The sequence below is a fragment of the Belonocnema kinseyi genome, chromosome 2 (assembly GCF_010883055.1).
Source record: "Belonocnema kinseyi isolate 2016_QV_RU_SX_M_011 chromosome 2, B_treatae_v1, whole genome shotgun sequence".
NCBI lineage: Eukaryota > Metazoa > Arthropoda > Insecta > Hymenoptera > Cynipidae > Belonocnema > Belonocnema kinseyi.
The window spans coordinates 151,118,576-151,138,430 of record NC_046658.1 but is presented as its reverse complement, the minus strand read 5'-3'; positions in this window follow the sequence as shown (position 1 = coordinate 151,138,430).

Sequence of the window (19,855 nt, the reverse complement as noted above, 5' to 3'; positions counted from 1 at the left end):
TTTTAATTCAACATAAATCTGTCAAAAGTTACGGGAAATTATTATTTATTATGAGTGCTGGCATTCATCGCTTGTACTTAAATTATTTTCATGCAAGACTATTGTGGTAAAAACCTTGTTTTATTAATATCTTTAAGTGATTTATTGAGGTAACTCAATATTGGCACAACTGAAAAAATTTGTCTTATTTTCACTGTTTGAAATTGAATAACATACACACTGAGAAAATATACTTGTTCAAAATAACCAAAATTCCGCTGAAAATAGCCAAGTAAGACTGCTAATATAGCACCTGCAAACTTCGTTGTAAAATTTAACCAAGTTGTATTGGGTAACATTTTTTGATTAAAATTAGCAACCTACTTTGTTACGTTAGCCAACCTCATTCTGTTGCGGCCAACTAACCTAATCGGTTACATTAACCAATGCACTTGGCTGTCGCAACCGACTGCATTCTGATTGCATTCATTGTAATAATATTCTATAATATCAATCTAAAAATAATTCTCTGCCTAATAATAATGTTTGTTGCTTAAAAATTATTAATTATGCACTGCAAGCATCAACTTCTTTATTTGGGGATACAATAAAATATCATAACGGACGTCCCTCGACTGTTTTTGAGGCACAATAACGAACAAAGTTTATTGTGCTTAAGGGCATGCTCTTCGGTGACGACGTGACCAAACTAGTCCTCGGTTATGAAAATTTTTTTTGGTGTTCACTGCGTCCAAACGAATTGAGATATCGTGTTTAAACTTTAACACATAAAATAAAAAGCACTAGAGAACGTTTGTATACATCAATATACTGGTAATTTCAAAGAAAGTTTATTTATAAATTGATGGAATAGGATATTACCATTGGTGTCAGAGCACTTTGGAGATCATTTTTGGTTTGATGCATTTTAGATCTGCATTTAATATCTGCACACACATAACCTATCATTATTTTTTGGGCATTTTTAGCGATTTCTAGCGGAGAAAAAAAGAAACTTTGAACGTCGATAAAGTCGAGATCAAGTGACTAAGTTCGTTCATGAAATTTCGGTGTAAAATGATTTTCATTTTTTTGGTCCTAAAAATAAAAGATAAATTTCAAATTGGAAACAGAGCAACACCAGCAATGTGCTAAAATTTACTCGTCAGAGTTCTCCAACCAACTTCCATAATTATTGACGTTGAATCGATCAGCTGATTACTATTGTTGACAGTGAACCAACCAGCGGGACTCAGCGTCGGCGTCACCTTGTCTTTCGCCCCCGGGCGAAATTTTATTTTTATTCTTGGAATTGTCTTATACCAGTACAAAAATCGACGTTAAAAGTTTATTTCCTAATTCCTGTAGTATTTTACTCAAAAAATTTCTTCGTAATTATAAACATTTTGATATATACAAACGTTTCTTGTGCTTTCGGTATAACGTCCTAAATCCTGAACACGATATCTCAATCCGTTTGGACGTAGTGAGGACCGAAAATAATGAAAATCATTTCATTCTCCATACAAAAATTTTATGAATGAACTTAGTCACGTGATCTCGACTTTATCGACGGTCAAAGTTGCTTTTTCTCTCCGCTAGAAATCGCTCAAAATGCTCCAAAAATAATTATAGGTTACGTGTAGGCATATACTTATTTGTTGATTTGCAACGAATGTGCAAATTTTATTGCTTATATTAATTTTTTTAAAGGTTTAGACGATTTAGTCCAAAACTGGTGTCAGTGCTCAATGTACGCAAACCAAAAAATCCGAAATGCATCAAACCAAAAATTATCTGCATAGTGCTATAACTCGAATCGTAATATCCTTTTTCATCGATTTATAAACAAAATTTCTTTAAAACTATAAACAGATTGATGTATACAAACGTTCTTTAGTGCTTTTTATTTAATCTGTCAAATTTTAAACACAATATCTCAATCCGTGTGGGCACAGTGAACACCAAAAAAAATGCTCATATCCGGGGACTAGTTTGGTCACGTGGTCACGAAGAGCATGCCCTTAATAAAAATGTTATGCATGTGCATTATTTTGAGGTTAGGGTCGTTTTTCAGGTCTCTCTCATTCTGATAATGTACATCTCTGTCGTACGGATGATGTCGGTAAGGACTCTAGAATAATTATGGGAGAGAATTGTAACAAAACACATTTCCCATAACTATTTTTTGACGCGCAACTGAATCCTATCAATCACAACCAAAAAAGAATGGAGTCGAAGCGAAATGACGCTAATAACGATTCTAGCGATAGTTCCTTTCTTAACTGCGCAGACAACAGTCCCTTCGACTGTGCTTACTGCGACACCTGCGCAATTCTGCTAAGATTATATCTCTATTCGGTTAAAAACTCGAAACTCAATTTCGTTCACTTTTACCCAGTTCAAAAGCACTTGGTTAAACTTATCAACTTCAATTTGTTAGATTCAGCTACTAGGAATGTTAAAGAAGAACCCAGTAAATTTGATTGATTAAAAACTGACAATATTCTTGAGAAAAAATAACAAGCATATTGGTTGTGTGAAAAGTGACTAGTTTGCTTGTGAAAATATAACTACTAGGTGCAGCTTGGTTCAAATTTATCACGAGGCATTTGTTTGCTTTTAACCGAAAAAATCGTTTTATTTTAGCAAAGAACTACTCATTTAAATTTTGCAGAGTCAAACTCGATTCTGACAACCAAGTAATGTGTTAGTTTTTATCATTTGACTTTAACCGTTTTAACTCGGCTGTAATAACAACAAGCACATGATGTACATAATGTTCACATCGCCCTCCCTTCTTTCACCTAATGACTAAAGATCTGAAACTTTTTGAAAAAACTTCTTTGATCCCTGAGAAACATTTTTCTCGCTGTTAGTTTTTAAAATTCGAAACTTCCTCACACAATATTTTCTTGTGTATGTAAACATCCAAGATTCCGAAGAAAATATTATTTTAATTAACTATACGGCCCTAAAATGTTTTTTTTGAAGTTCTTGATCACTCCAACAGTCGCAGAGTATGATCAGGAATGTCACGTAAAATTTTTAAGAGAGGATATCACTTTTCGACGAAGATCTGGCGAGTTGAACGCAAAAAGGTATTGAATTTTATTTCGGTGAATAATTTAGTTTTCCTTAAATAACATAAAAACTAAATAACGTAGAAATTTGATCGGGACCTTCAATTATTTCTATCACAAAAATGGCTTAGCCCAAGTGTTAACCAGCACAGAACTGATATGATATCTTCCTTATATTAGCAGATTTTGTGCGTGTACAAAATAATTTTTTAAATGGGATTTTGCAAAAAATATCTGTATTTTTCCTTCAAACCTTAAAAACATGAACTTAATGGAATACTTTACCATTTTTATTTCTGTCGATATTTTTTTATGCGCGTGCTGATATAAAAAAGCAATCCTATCAGTTTAATGTAGGTTTAATTATTCTGTTAGCCGAAAACTGTTATGGCATATTTTTCTTGTATCTTTCGTTGTTGCCCGAAAAGTATAAAAATTTGTTTTAAGAACAAAAAATTCTTCAAACGCAAATTTGTTAGCATACGCTGAATCTCGGACCTTAAGAAAAGAAATGTTCAAAATTTGAAACCATTTTTTAACGAATTCACCTATTTAATAGTTATTTCAATGAATCAGTCCAAAAATACTCACATAAATACATAATAATTAAAAGCAAATAGTCATACAACCTTATTAATTTATTTAATAACTGAGAGTTAACCTAGTGAGATATATTTGTTCATAATTTTATTGATGGAATAATAAAAAATGATTCAATTTCTCTAATGATTTATATTTGTCTTGGAGATTTCGGTTTCTATTAAATTTCTTAATTTTTGTCAGGTGTGCTCTGGTAAATTTTATTGAATTTTGTGTTATATATAGTAGTTCCGGTATTAAAAGAATTTTTCTTCGCGTCAATAAAGCAAAGTATGTCAATTGTGGAAGTAAGTCCCGTAATTTTATTTAGACGCAAAAAACTGAAAATGCGTGATTTTGGTGAAGTTGACAGATTTTATCTATAGGCTTCGCAATATGTATTTAACTTCTTTTAACACAGCTGCAAATGATAAACCATCGAGTTTGTTGCTAAGACAGCACGGTGTTATAAACACGTTTTGTAAATAAGTATAATTTATTCATTTTGCTACCGTCTCATATTTACAAGTTTCACAATCAGATTTTTATATCAAACTTTTTTGCTTATCAATTCTCATATTTCTGCTACACACATGAAAGTAGAATATATCCTATATAACTTGATAAGACTAATATATTTTTACTGAGAGATCAATAAGATTTTTTCTTGGTTTTATAAGTTTTTCACACTCTCATGAAGACTTTTATAGATATTGTAATGAGGACACGACTGAATTATAAATGTTGTGAGAATTTATGCCCTAGTTTACATCTGACGCCCATCCAATTATCTTATGACCTGCTTGGGAGCCCAAAGAATATGTGTGCAAAATTTGGTGCCGATTGGTTCAAAACTGTGAACTCTTATAAGTACGACACGTTTTAGGCCTCTTCATTTTATATATTAGATATTGTATGACACTCACGGATTAAAACGATGAAACCCGTGCTGCTAAGGAATAAAATGATGATCTTCATTGTTGCGAAGTAGCTCCAACGAGAGGGAGTTAAAAAGTTATTCTTGAAGATTTTTTTTTAACTGTATAGGAGAACTTTTTGGAAGACATTTACTTATATACTTACCAGGGAGCCAATTTTCCCAGATCCCGCTCCCTCTCTATTCTTAACATTCCGCTCCTCCTTCTTCACTTTTTACCTGTGATGATTTGCTCTAAGCAAAAACTTTTAAAAGCTCAACGGAAACATAAAGTTAATTTTACATCTTGTTGATTTTTCATATCGAGAAGATTCTTCCACCAACCGAAACTCTTGAATCATGCAAATAATATACACATTTTTTCAGGTGTGGCACTAGAAGTCTCCTTCCCCCATCCGGAAATATTCTCTCAATTTAAATCCGTCCTCGAAAAATTTGTCTGGCTACGACCCTGCGTAGAACAAATATTTTCTGTAAGTCTACCTCCTAAATTGTAAAGAGCTACCACGCTTTATAACAGAATTACGACATTTTCTTTATTCCATACTTTCGGGCCATTTTTGATCTCTCTGAACTGAAAAAATAATTTGAATGAAATAACCTTGATCTTCTAAAAGCAACCCTTAAAATAAATTATGCATTTAGCATCAATATAACCGTGTCGAAATATTTTGCGATTTTATGGAGCTTCAATATACTCAATAAGAATTTTACAAAATCAATTTTAGCATTAAAAAAACTTTCCGCAAATAAAAATTTGGAGAATAAATACCAGAGAAAGTATATCATAGTCCTGAGCTAACTACTTACCCAGGAGGTTTCAAGCATCGTATTGGATTGAGAACGACCTATAACATTTACATCTGACCCAAAATTCATGTGAACTTCACAAAACAAGGTCAACAAATTTTCCAATTTAAAACAAAAATCTACTCGCTTCGTGGGCACATTCTCATAGCGCGCCACGCGCGTGGCTCGCGAATTTGAGCGCACCTAGGGCGCGTGACTGTTTAATTTTGCGCTTCGCACATTCTTGCGCAAAATTTTTAAAATTAAGACTCAAAACATCCAACACTGTAATTTTTTAATTGTGAATTCTCTTTTGTTAAGATAGTATAGCACAAGAATTTGAGCGCACCTATCAAAATATCTTTTGTTAAAGCTCTTTCGGCTTTAACGAATACATTCTCGTCACGTTACGCACAACACTTCTACATCAAATATAATACATTTTTTATGTAACTCTGCCTGTGATTGCTTATTCAGATATTGAAAAATAAAGCACAAATTGGACTTATCATAATTATTTTAATATCTTTTTCTTATTTTGCTTTAAATTATGTTCTAAGCTGCGCTTAAACATGTATCATTTTAATAAATTTATATCATTACAATTCATAATTTGCATAAAAATTAAATCATATCGCTGTGAAAAACACACTTCTTATCATAAAGCCATGAAAAAAACTCATCTCTATAAAATGTGACGAACAAAAACATATTTTTGTAAATACTGCGAAAAGAGACCCTTTTTTAAAAAAGCCGTGAGGAAAAAGTTTTCTCGTGAAAACGCCATGAAAAAATATATTTTTTGTGAAAGCGCTACGAAAAAAAACCTTATTCATGAAAATAACGTGGTAAGTAACTTTTTAAGAAGGCATCGGCAAAAAATACTTATGAAAACGTTCAGGAAGCAAATCTTTTCACACCGCTTCTTCAAGTAAATAATTACTTTTTCATATAGTTATAGTTATAATGGTTTATGATTTTATTAATAATAAAATATGTTATAAAACTTAACAATATATGCTTGTATTTTTTAAATTAACCATTTGTTGCATGTCTTTTTCTTTCCAGTGAATTTACTTGAAAGTTCTTACTCGGTAGCTTTTGGGGTCGCTAATTACGAATATGAAGTCAGAATTTAAAAAATTTTGAATCAAAGTTGGCGGATGCAAGATGGCGACTTCGAAATTTAGAAAAAAGAGATTAATTAGTTTAAAAATCTCTACTCGGGGGTTTTGGGGTCGCTGATTAAGAATCTGAAGTCAGAATTTTTAAATTTTCAATTCAAGAGGGCGGATTCAAGATGGGGATTTCCACATTTTGAATGAAGAGATATATGTGCTTGAAGCGTTTTATTCGGGGTTTTCTGGGATCACTGATTCCGAATTTGAAGTCAGAATTTGGAAATATTTAAATTCAAGATGGTAGATTCAAGATAAGGGTTTCTAAATTTTGAAAAAATATATATATGAGCTTCAAAATATATACTCAGGGGTTTTTGGGGTCGCTGATCACGATTGCTCATCTACAATTAGATTATCGTAATTCTTCAAAATAGATCTCATATTTGATCGACTAATTTTAATTTTAATTTAATAACTTCAAATTCGTACGCAGCATCTTCAAAAACCCTGAATATAGATGCTCAAGCTTGTACATCTCTTTTTTCAAAATTTTAGAACCAGCAACTTGAATCGACCATTTTGAATTCGAATATTCATAATTTCTGAAGTCAGATTCGCAATCAGCGACCTTCTAAACCGCGGTGTACCCATTTTTAAAAGAATCGAACGTTTATTTAGCATACTCTTCCGCCATATTGGATCCACCATTTTTTTCTGAATTTTTTACTTTTCTTACGGCAAAATGAATATTAGACTTTTTTTCTTGTAATAAGACAGTTCAATTAGAAGTTTTCATGAATAGGGTATTTTTTCATGGCTTTTTCAAAAATAAAAAAATTATTTTTCACGGCGTCTTTGAAAAAGGTTCTTCATAGCTTTATTTTGCAGATTTTTTTTCATAAGCACCGGCGATATAGGGGCTTATACTGGAACCTTTATAGGATTCTATATCCTCTTTCGTGATTTCTGTCCTTTTTTAAAAATTTAATTTTAAATTTTTTATATAATTTTGTACGATCGAAAGAAAATCTACTTTTCCTATCTAAAAATGATTACTAATACATTTATAGATCTTTTTAGACGAACAACTTTCGTCTGTTAACTTAAGTTCGTACCTTGTGTCGTTTTATCAAAAAAAAAAAAAATTTTGAATGCTATTTTTTATGAATTTCTGGTAATTTCAATCCGAAAATTTTCAACCAGAAACTTCTGATACTTTTAAGTATAATTTTTTTTAAGTGGAGCAGCGAAGCAGAGATAAAAGAGAGGAAGCGTTGACATGGAAGCGTTACCGTTACCGTTACCTAGTTTGCAAGACTAAACTATATCCATAACACCAAATTAATCATTTAAAAACATACTTGGCTTAATAAACCAAATCCATCTAGCCTGCCTTTAACTAAAATATTCCAAAAAATTTGAATTAAACTAATCCTTCTAGTTACCATCATCCCAAGTCTAAGTAAATAAACTGCGGTTTATTGACGCTTTTTAAAATTTTTTAAAATAAATGATAATTAATTAGCAACTTAAGAATAGTTAGTTATTTGTTAACAAATATTCAATTGGTCAAACAATTTTAACTTTTTTTTTAATATTTCTTTTTTCAGTTAACTAGCGAAATAAACTTATTTTCTAGACTTTATAAGTTATTTAATCAATGATAACAATTACATTATTTTGTTTACATAATTTTACCATTTTTCGAATTATAAGTATTTACGTATATATTTTACCTATAACATGACAGGAGAAACATTTTATCTAACTAGATTTTTGATCAATTTTAATCTTTTATGTACTCATTTTTTTATTATTAATACTCGTAGATCTTCAAGGAAATTAAAAACATTTAAACAAATTATTTTTTTTTTGCATTGATTAAGTAACTCATAAAGTCTAGAAATTATGGTTATTTCGCGGTTTTACTAAAAAAAATTAACATTTAAACAAATGAATACTGTTAAAACAATTAAATACTAGTTAACAAGTGACTGGGTATTCTTAAATTACCGATTAATGATTTTTTCACTTTTAAAACCGTCAATAAACCGCAATATTACATAAAATTGAAAATTTTCACTTATGGGTTTTTCTTCGAGGACCCAGAAGAGTGGCTTAAAATTGTTCAACCTCAAAATTTTTGTTTGATTTTTATTTTTTGACGAATTCTGAACAATATTCTGAAAGACGGAATTGTTTTTAATATATTATGGCGTTTAAATATTCATAGATTGACAAAAAGCTGACTTTTTGCCATGTTTAATCATGAATTCAACCCATGGTATTTAACTCTACGTATTTTTGTTTTCAAAGTTTTATAATTAAAAAGGAGCTCATTTTATTAAATATTATTATTGAACATTTTATTTTAACTTATGTAGTTTATTTGAAACAAAGTTTAATTTTTTTATTTTTAATGTTATTTTTTTCCAATCAAACAAAAACTACTCATTGTTTTATTGTTTTATTTTACAAATAAAACAAATTCTGCATGTTCTATCAAGAAGTGGCTTCTTAAAGTTTTTTAGAACTTATTTAAGTTCATAATTTTTGTCAATTCATCTTTTTTCTAGCTGGCACATTTTCATCTTAAAATAAAATTTTTAATTATTTTGTGTGCTATGAAAATTTAAATTGTTGCGATTCAAAAATCAAAATGAAGAAGTTCTTGTGATAACCTTGTAGGGATGTAATTGTTGTCTTTTTATTCATTTAAAAAATGTTATAACTCTGACAATTGTCTTTTTATAAAAAAAGCCAGGGGAGTGCCAAAAAAATTTTATAATAAAAAATAATCAATTTGTAAACTACAGAAGACTTCGCTTCAGGTCAGCATCAACTTGATCATATTTAGTAAACACCATAAACAAACAGTAGTAAATTTGATTAGAGCTCTCAGCTACCTTTAAGTAAAACACCTAAGACATTTTAAAATAAACAATCACTTTAGATCCCTATACAAATATTAATTTTCTACCAAATCAATAGAATTAACTAATTTTGATAAAAATTTTATTTATGTAGAAATTTCATAATTCTATTGATAAGTTTCTGTTAAAAATCCAATTATTCCAAGTTATTTTATAAACTTAAATGTTTTCAACTATAATAAAAGATTATAATAAGGTTATAAAAACGTCCATCTCGTTAAAATTGAATATCTTTGTGGATTTCCTTTCCTTATTTGAGTTTTGAAAAATACCCCTAAATAAAGAGTTTTATCACAATTTTTGAAAATATATCTTCGAAATTATACAATATTTTTTTTATTTATCGGGCCCATTTCTCAGATAAGATTCTTCGCTATTTATTAAATAAGCCCTTGTGTTGGACAATTTACATGTCTTTATCTTCTTAAGGAATAAGTAAAATGTAAAAAATATTGAAGAACTTTAGTTTTTAAGATATTGTTGACACACTACAATTTAGAAACTGTTTACACTCACAATCCTTTTTTTTCAATTTTCCAGAATTGAAAAAGTGTTTACAAAAACTTTTATTCATTTCAAAAGGCATAAATTTTATTTATTTCAAAAGGACGGTTAAGTTAACCCGTGATTATCTTCCCCTAATCATGATTAAAAGAATGGTGGAACGCAAAGTATTGATTAAATGAGGTTAATCAATGATTAACGATTTAATCAGAATTGGTGAAATCGGCCCTAAAAGTCGAGGTCAAGCCTCTGAGACAGAAAGAGAGAGTAGGAGCAGAGAACGAGATCAGGGCTAGATTTCGTGGAGAATCGATATCACCATTAATTACATTATAGAGAAAACGCGTGTTTGCTGCTAAGACTCAGGATTGCATTGAAGGTATATTTAAGGTAGTTTGAAGTTCAGTGTAGTTGTGGTTAATTCTATTTCTATGTATCCCAAGCTGCTAAGCTGTAAATCTGAGAAATCTGTTCTGTACTCGTTCAATTCTCAGCATATGGGCCGCTTAGAAGGGTGACCAGATAATAGATGTCATTTCAAGATGAGATCTAACTAACAAGAAATAGAATGTTTTAAGAACTAGAAAATTATAAAAAGATTTAGAGGTTCTGACAAAAAAGCCTAAAGCTTGAAGTGCTTTATTCACAATCATTGACCACAAAAGAATTATTTCAAGGTCTTCTTGAAGTTTAGCTGCAAAAATGAAGGAAGGAATTTTGACATATAATTTAAGGTCATCCGCGTAACAATGAAAGTTACTATGCTAAATAGATTGCTCTAGATGATTTATGAGGATTATAAAGAGTAGGGGACCCCGAACCTTGGGAGACACCCGACGTTGCCAAGATTTCGCTGGATAGCTCACCATCTATCTTGATAACTTGTATTCTATTATGCGGAGAAGATTCTATCCAATTAACTATATAACTAGAGACACTATAGGCTCTTAGTTTGGAAATTAGAAAACATTGATCCACTTCGTCAAAAGCCTTGTAGAAATCTATGTAGACGGAATCCACCTGCACGACACCCTCCAGTGCACTCAGTCAGTATTAAGTGTACATGCATACATTTCTATTGACCGAGCGGCCCTTTCTAAATACATGCTGCTCGTCAAAGATCAAATAAGAAAATGCAAAGTAAACTTTACCATACACTATACTTCCAAACAATTTAGATATGAAATTTAGGATTGTTATCGGCCTATAGTTCTTTACGTTAGATTTGTCACCTCTTTTAAGAATAGGAACAATTATTCCCTTTTTTCAGACATACGGGAAGTAACCGAGTTCCAGGCAGGAGTTGAAAATTAAGAAAAGAAAAATTATTAATATTTAGATCAATTTCATCGTCATAAGAATCAATGGAGGCACAATTGTCAGTAGGATTTTAAAGTGATTTAAAATGTGTGGCAAATAGTTTGGCGATCTGCGGACAAGAGTCTGCTATTAAATAATTGAAAAACATTTTTGCTGACATCGAAGAGTTATTTATAGTTTTGTAAACATAGTGCGAAAAAGATTTCGGGTTGGCTATGCTATTTCTCTCAGTCCTGAGTCTGTGCTAGTTGGCTTTTTTGAAGTTATAAGGTATAACTTTATAGTTTTTTATAAAGATTTAAAAAATCTATTTGTTCTAACACATTTTGAGCTATTGCATGTTGACAAGGAGACGAATCAATATTAATCGAAAAGGGGGTATCCGGATTACTGCGTGTAGCATATTTATTCCAGCAAATGAAAGGCATGTTAAAGTCGCCTTAAATGTGAATCGGGTGGCTTGAGATTAGATTCAAAACCTCTTCAAGCGTATTACAAAAGTCAGTTTACATAGTAATATCAAAGCGAGAAGGAATGAATACACTATGAAATTTATTGTTTGAAGGAATAAGAACACCACCTCCTCGCTCGTGGCTGCTGGTTAGAGAATTTGTATCGAGTATACAAGGTGAAATTATTAAAACCTGATTCCGGGTTAACAATGCCACTATGCAACCAGGTTTCGGAAAGAATAATTATATCTGCTGTATGTAACGGTATTACCTTTCTCAATTTGGGTAACATTATGCGCTAACCTAGCATGTCTGGCAGTAGACTTTAAGCTGGCTACGAAGAGATACGGCAGCATTAGTATTAGTAGATAACGCCCGAGGTGGTGTAAGAGCATCACCGACACAATTCCATATGTCAGCTTGATTACTAGAAAGGACTATGGTAGTCTTTGTTCTGTCTGAGGTCATCCAGATGTTCAGATTCTTCTCCATTGATGCACTTGTTTTCCTTTTCTCTTTTTCCGTATTCTTCTTTGCAGCAAGAAACGAGTGCAAAAGCGCTTACGTCGCACGCTGATCATGGAAACAGCTTTTTACCGGTCTAGGTTTGAACGCATCGTAAGACAAAATTCCAAGCCGCAATGCTTCGAACGTTGGTAACAAACCTGAGGTATTTTATGAAAAAAAATTGTATGAAAAAAAATTTTTTTCGCCACGAAAGTTCTTTATTCAGTACAAAACTCACCAAATATTGTCCTCGTGATTAGAAATATTTTTAAAAAATGATCCGAAATATAGGTGTTAGTTTTTTGGAACGTAGAAAGAAATCTTCAAACATTTGAAGACTCAAATGCGCATAAATTTGTCGCAAAAATTTGTCTTCACAAATCATAAACATATGTGAAGTCTAATTTTATCTAAAAACACTTATCTTTTACTCCTCACTCACTTTTTCCTCTTTGCTATCACTTTACGTGCCGCTCGTCGCAGTACAATAAAGTGCTATTTTACTGCCGCTCAGAGGTTAAATAAAGTGCGCTTCTTTTGCGTTTTTCAGATATGCGGCAAATATTTAATCAAGCATAATCTAGGTTAAGACCGTTATAGCCCCTCACGCTTGGCTGATTCTGTTGTGTCTCCTGATAAGCATTAAGCGTGGCCTCAAAGCCCTCTCCATAGGGTGAGGATCGCAGTCACACTGTCAACTGATATTTTAGACTCATTCAAGCGGTAACGGCCTGTGAGTATTACACGTTTCCACGCAAGCGCAGGGCAGTAACGGAGAATATGAGCAGAAGTCTCATCCTTTCCGCAAAGACGATTTTGTTTAGCTTTGAGCCCAAGAGTGTTTGAGCCTGTCTGCAGCCAGAGGCCAAACATCATTTATTCTGATGTTCCTCGGTCAGCCAACTGCTAATATCTTCAGTGACTAGCCTATTGGAAATGCCTACAACTGGCTCAAGTCACGTAAAATTTTTCTTTGATGCTAGCATCGCTAGCCTGTATGATATCTTATTGCCCCTGATGCCACTGTATTCAGGGATCCAGAGCAGAGTGATTCGGTTTTCTGGCGCCAGTCTATTCAGTGCCAAAATGCACTCCCATACTAGTAATGACGTGGTCCTTGTTCCATTCATGGCCATCATAGCAGCCCAGATGTCTGAGCAGATGCGAATGTTTCTTTTATTGTCATACTCCTTTGTAGACCGCCTTATAGGCTCACTGGAGCAAGGCCATAATCTCAGATTGTAGTGCTGCTGCGTAGGACCCAATCGAAATTGTGAAGCCCATTCCGTTCTTTTTACGATATGCACCTGCCTCAGCGTTCTTCTTGTTCCTGAAGCCATCCGTAAACCAGCTGTCTCCATCACGGGGCAGGGATGCTATCCATATATCCGGGGACATATGCCATCCGGACTAGGAGAATTATAAGGAATAAAGGATATCAGGGCCCACCTGACCCTGGGTTGGGTAACAATCCCGTCAGCTAGCAGCCGTTTCAGGCCCAGTTGGGCTGCAGGCGGCTTCGATTGCCTCGGAGGTGTCGTCGCCTCTTCTACTAACTTTGTGAAGCCTGGAAAATGTGCCTTGTTCTGATGAGCCAAGATATCCCCGTCAGCCTCTGAGTATCCCTCGCTTGGCAGTTTCAGAGTCCCGAGAATAGCATCCTGATATCGAGAAAGCAGCTTATCCAGTGTGACCGCCTCTGCTCCTTTCTCGATATCAGTGCAAAAGTTTGTCCAGCTTTCATGCTTTGCCTTCCGTATTGCACTTTTATACTCATCCCTCATCGACGTAAATGAAGTCCATAGTTCCTTTGGCCGCCGACCCCAGGGTATCCACGTCTCTGACTGACCTGGGCACCCCTGAAAGTTCACTGCTTATATCTGTTGAAAACTGACACTGGTCCGTTCTTCTTATATTACTGACCCATTTTTAGGACCGATGGTTAAACCGGATTTCAAAACGAAGTGTATCAGTGAGGGATCTCAGAGAGTTGGTTCATCTAAAACTCTCCACTTCTTGATGTCATCTATAAAACTACCGGTGGAGAAACTGATGTCAATGACTTTCTCCCAGACAGAATTACGAAACGTTGGGATTTTCCCCGTATTAAGAATATCTGAATCAGTGCTGCTATATCCGTGCTGCTCCACAAATTATGGTGGGACGACGTTGACTCACTTCGCCTGTATGCAAGCCCTAATATTGGCCACCTTAGGCTCCCTGTAACAAAAACCAGCCCCCCCCCCCCTCAGAGCCATAATAGTATCTTGAACTATCCAAGGTTCCTGGATTAGTGAGATACATGTGCGCCTCGAGAGCCATGCCCTTCTGCAAAACAGCAGATGCGCCTTTTTTGTGATACAAGTTAATTTATATAATCGTTAGACCGGAAGCAGTCATTTAGGTTTAATTCCGATCTTCCTGTCCACCGACAGACTCCACCTACACCTGGCTCGTAAATTCAAAGTTGACATATTCCAAGTAGTATAAGGGCCCGTTCTTGAGGACTGCAAGAGCCCTCATCTGTGACTCCGGAATTGACACAACTAGGAGATGCTTGATTCCTCCAGCTGTGTCCTCTTCCTGAGGCCTATCGTGCCTGACAAACCGCGAGGACGCGGTCTTATGTGACGGGTTGAATCCCTCTAGCCGATGAAGTACCGAAGATGGGTCTACCAGTTTATGTGGAAACCAAGCCATAATCTCGTGAGTTAGTTCAGAAATTGGGTGAATGCCGTTGTTATCCACTTGTTGTAGCGCGAATACAGTGAATAATATACTCGTGCATTTAGGCTTTACATATATTACCATGGAAAATATGATATAAAAGGGCCTAACGAAAGGCCCTGAATCATCACTGAATGTATCTTACAATATTATCAGAGTCATATAAAAAACTAAACCAACCGTTAATTCATCTTCCAAATATCTGGTTGCGCCTTTTTTGTACCATTTATTATTGTTTTGGAATCCTTATAAACAAAGTTAACTATTAGACTATTAGTTCAAAATAGAACAATTCTTTTTTTAATTCCAACTCTGAAAGACCGTTCTTAGTTAAACATTTAAATGTTTGGTTCTAAATGTTGGTGTTTTGTTGTAAACTGTTTATTTTTTCTTTTTCTAGTAGCGAATTAATTTTTTTTGCTGGAAATTCAAATTTTAGTCAAAAAATGAAAATACTTTTTACTAAGAAAATCGAATAGTTTTATCACATAAATCCAGCCTATAAATATGTGCAATAAAAGGTACATTAAGCTAGCACCTCAAGAATCGAATTTTTGAATTTTTCATAGCTCAGAATTTTGGGCTTTTTTTGGGCTTTTTTTGGTCTGCAATAAAAATTTTTGGGCTACTTTACTTTTTTCAAAAAATCAGTTTTCTTGTTGAGGTGCCAGCTTACATTAACCCAGCACCTCCACTTCTTTAAATCACTAAATAACAAAAATTCAATTACACCAGAATTTTGGTATCTTTTTGGGCTCTTAAAATTCGCAAAAAAATTTTCCCCAAACCAACCCTTAACTGCAAAAATCAACCCCCTTAAAAAAATGAAATTTTTCAGTAATTAAATAACGTTATATTTTTGGGCTTTTTTGGGCTCCCAGAAAATACCCACTTCGATTTTTGGGCTCCAACCCTCACAGCAAAAAATTAACCCCTTTGTAACACGCAGATACGAAATCCTCCAAAAATAACTTTTATAAAATTTTAGAAGTTGAATAGAGTCTCTGATTTATGGGCTCCTTGAAAATACACACTACGATTTTTGGGTTTTAACCCTTAACGTCAAAAATCAACCCTGCTCTGTCACGTAGATACTACTTTGTCCGCAAATAAATTTTTGTAGAATTTTTTAATGCAAGGAGAGTCTTTGATTTTTGGGCTCCTCGAAAATACACGCTACGATTTTTGAGCTTCAACCCTTAACGTTAAAAAATTTATTCAGCGTTGAAGTCCAAAAATCGTAGCGGATAGTTTTAAGAAGACCATAAATTAGAAACTCTATTTCCATCGTAAAATGCTGAAAAAAGTTATTTAAAAAAAATTGTATCTACGTAGCAGAGAGGGGCTGAGTTTTGATGTTAAGGGTTCAAGCCCGAAAATCGTAGCGGGTATTTTCGAGGAGCGCAAAAATTAGAGACTCTATTCAAGCTATAAAATTTGATAAAAGTTATTTTTTGACAATTTCGTATCTGCGTGTTACACAGGGGTTAGTTTTTTACTGTAAGAGTTAGAGCCCAAAAATCGAAGTGAGTGATTTAAAGAAGTGGAGGTGTCTTAATATGCTACCAAACCCTTTATTGAAGGCGCTTGGCGGCTTCTTTGACTGATTTTTTAATTGATAAAAAGAGATATTTCGGGTTTCTCTCGTGTAAAAAAACTACGAATTGTTTGCCGACCTTTCGTGAACATTGCAGTTCACATCTTCAGGACTAACCTTAAACTAAGGTATCAGTTCATAATATTCTTAGGTATACTTTCTGCGATGCCTGTGATTGGCCAGAGCACCCCATTGTGGGGACTGGTCGAACTTGATTGGCCAATCAAGTATTTTTTTTAAAACCCCGGAGAACGGAAAGCCAAATCGGATTGGTATTATATCCATTGTCCCTATTGATGTTATCAGGGTGTTTTGAGATTTCGATTGCTTCTCTATGTTTTCTTGAAAATTTGTTGTGTGTTTTTGCAATGACTGTTGTTTCATCAAATAAAATGTTGTGTCCTGTTTTGATATGATGTTCAGCTAGTGCTGATTGCGTGAAATGTTTTAACCTGACTTTACTTTAATGTTCCTTCATACGTTGGCTCACCGCTCTCCCGGTTCCTCCAATATAGACTTTGTTACAAGAACAAGGGATTTTATATACACCTGGATCACTGAAGGGTGCCTTTTTATCTTTAGGGTTATTTAGTATTTGTCCTATTTTCGCAGGTGGTTTAAATATGGATTGGATTTTGTGTTTGTTGAGAATTCTTCCTATTTGTTCTGTGACACCTTGGATGTAGGGTAGGGTGGTGGTCATTTTTCTCTCTCTTTCTTTCGTAGGTTGTGTTGACTTTGCTTTTTTTAGTGTGTTTTCTTATTCCTTTATCAATTTGTTTGTTTTGTGTATTCGTTCTATATTAGGATTTGTTTAACGTTTTGCAATTACTTTTGTAAGTTATCTTTGTCTGTTATGGAGACAGCTCTGTATACAAGGGAGTTGATGACCGATTGTTTTTGAGATGGGTGATGGTGGAAGGAGGAATGTAAGTATCTGTTTGCATGCGTGGGTTTTCTGTAAACTTCGTGTTCTAATGTGTTATCAGATTTTTTGTAAACTAATACGGATAAGAAAGGCAATCTCGTCCATGTCACCAGATGACAAATGTGTCATCAACGTAATAGAACCAGAATTGTTCTACCAAAGGTATATCTTTATTTTGATTGAGTTCTTTAATTGCGGTTTTTTCCTGTTTTATTAATTTTCTGGATAGAACTTGAGCCTGGCGTAAAATGTTGGCCGTCCTGCGTCGTATGTCATTTGCTTTTTCGGGTGAAAGGGTATATATTGTGGATTCTAAATTGCTTATTATTTCTTCTTTTGGGATTTTCGATGGAGCTATACCAAAATTATGTCCTTTAGATAAGGCTGAAATCATTTTATTGCTGAGAGGGTGGTCAGAGATGTTTTTTACTGTATTTGTTAGTTTTGTTTGCTTTAGTTTGCTAATTATTGTATCTGAAAGTGATATTTAAAAAATAAGGCATTGTTCTGCTAAGAATTTTTTTTCCTAATAAAAGAGTATTTGAACTCAAGTGACTAATTATAAGATGCATAAAGTAGACACATCATGCAATTATTTTTGACAATTTCACTTTGTAAAATATGGCTTCTGAGACTGCGAACCTTTAACGGATTTACACGTTTCGAGACTTCCTGCATCTAAAAATCAGGTTTTTACGATGGCGTCTGTCTGTCTGCCTGTCTGTCCGTCCCTCCGTCCGTAAACACGATAACTCTCAAAAAAATGAACAGATCATATCCATCTTTGGCAGACTTTTTTTGGGTCCTAAAAGAAAGGACGAGTTCGTTAACCAAACATTTTTGATAAAAATTCAAAAAGTAAGCTCATATAAAAATTTTTGAGACAACTTTTTTCTGAATTTGAACATTTTATTCATGGATATTTATAGTATTAAAAAAAAACAATATTATCCTCTGTCTTTTTTGATAAAAAGAAAATTCCCAGAGTTAAAGCATTTAAAAAATTTGTTTAATCAAACGAAAATGAACATTTTAAGCCAAAAACGCACGATATGAAAAAAAGTCAAGAGAAAAAAAGCATTTCTTTTTGAAAGTCCTACAAGATTCAAATTTCAAATTCAAATTTTGATTGCACAAAAAATAATGTAAAATAAAAAATTCCATTTTGTGAGCGAACTATGTAGGATACGAGAAAAGATGAATCAACAAAAATTATTATCCCAAAAATGATCTACAATTTATTTAAAAATCACTTATTGATAGGACGCGTACTTTTTGTTTTATACGTGAAAAATAAAATTGAAAATAAAAAACTAAAATCAAAATGTGTGGAAAGACGATGAAAGTTACGAGACAAAAAAAGATTTAACAAAACCTGTTCACAAATGTCTATCAGAAATCGAGCGCTCAGCGTGAGTGTCACGATGAGAATGTGTACCTCAAAGCCAACAGAGCTTTGGGAAACATAATCTTTGAATATACTTAATTAAGTAGACGATTGAAAATATGAAGACCAATATAAATACTGCCATCTAAAAGTGATCTTTTTAATAGAGTTTTATGTAAGCATGACAAATGTAAAGAATAAATATCCTAGCGCGATGCGCAAGGTAACCCATTATCGAGCGCGACGCGCGAGATTCAAACGTCGGGCGCCTTAGGCGCGTTCAAACTTACGAGCCGCGCGCGCAGCACGTGGTGAGAATGTGCCCGCTCATCGGAAAGATTAGAAGAAAAAAAAATTATAAACAAGTTTGACATTGCCTTTTTTACTGATTTCAATCAAAGCTTCAAAAAAATGTTGCGGATGAGGCCTACACGTTTCTAGTTATGTCACTGAACTTATATGCCTACTTTTTGCACAAATCTATCAAGGCTTAAACTTTCATCCTGCCAGAGCTATTAAGAAATTAAAAATTTTTTTCTCTCTGGTAACCTATGTCAGAAAGGAAATCGTTCTAACATGGTGATGGTGGATGAATTTCGTTTGTTCAATTTGGAAAGGCCACGAGACCTCGTCATAGTTGATTTTTGTGGCCCGTTGCATCTTTCAATCTTGTAGGTCATTTTTTTTATTTCGCAGGAGTTTTAAAAACCTTTGTAAAAGTTTAATAATTCACATGTGATAAAATAAATCAAAATTGCGGAATTTTTATTAAATATTTGTCATCATCAACGATATTTTCAAATTATATTTATCGAAGTGTATGCTAAGGCATTTGCACGTATTACGCAGGACGCCCTCTGTTGGAAAAATATTCTGCCTTATTTTAGGATATTAATTTTAGGAGTTGAAAATTTAATTAATTTATACCAAAAAGGGTAACATGGTGAGGGTAAAGATTACACTTTTTTACTCTTTTAAACTTAAAGGTATTATATATTTCATCATTAGCGGG